The sequence below is a fragment of the Fistularia commersonii genome, unplaced genomic scaffold (assembly GCF_037954325.1).
Source record: "Fistularia commersonii isolate RoL2024-O1a breed Wild unplaced genomic scaffold, RoL_Fcom_v1.0 HiC_scaffold_42, whole genome shotgun sequence".
Classification (NCBI taxonomy): Eukaryota; Metazoa; Chordata; class Actinopteri; order Syngnathiformes; family Fistulariidae; genus Fistularia; species Fistularia commersonii.
The window spans coordinates 234,550-235,000 of NW_028234000.1; positions in this window are offsets into that span (position 1 = coordinate 234,550).

Genomic DNA, 451 nt, shown 5'->3' on the forward strand with positions numbered 1-451 from the left:
ACTGGAGCTCCCGGACCTCTGGGCACACACATATGTGAATGAGTGGATGAGCTAATGTTGGTTTGGTTGTGGAAACGTTTCGGCCAATGCTATTAGCACAGCTATGATGAGTTCAGGTGTGTCTGTGTGTGTTTGTGTGTTTGTGTGTGTGTGTGTGTGTGTGTGTGTGCGTGTGTTTGTGTGTGTGTGAGAGTTTGTTTTTGTGGGTTGGGGGGGGTTCCCGCGGACACGGAGTACCAGGGCCTGGAGCGGATGAGGTGAGGAGCGGAGGAGAGCAGAAGCCCGGACCGTGATTCGCTTGTGTCCAGCGGTTCGGGAGTTCCAGGGCCCGAAACGGAGGAGCGGAGGAGCGGAGGACGGCAAAACCCCTTTCTGCAATTCGCCTGAGTCCGGCGGATCGGTAATACCTGGTTCCGCAGCGGAGGAGCGGAGGAGTGGAGGAGATGTTTCT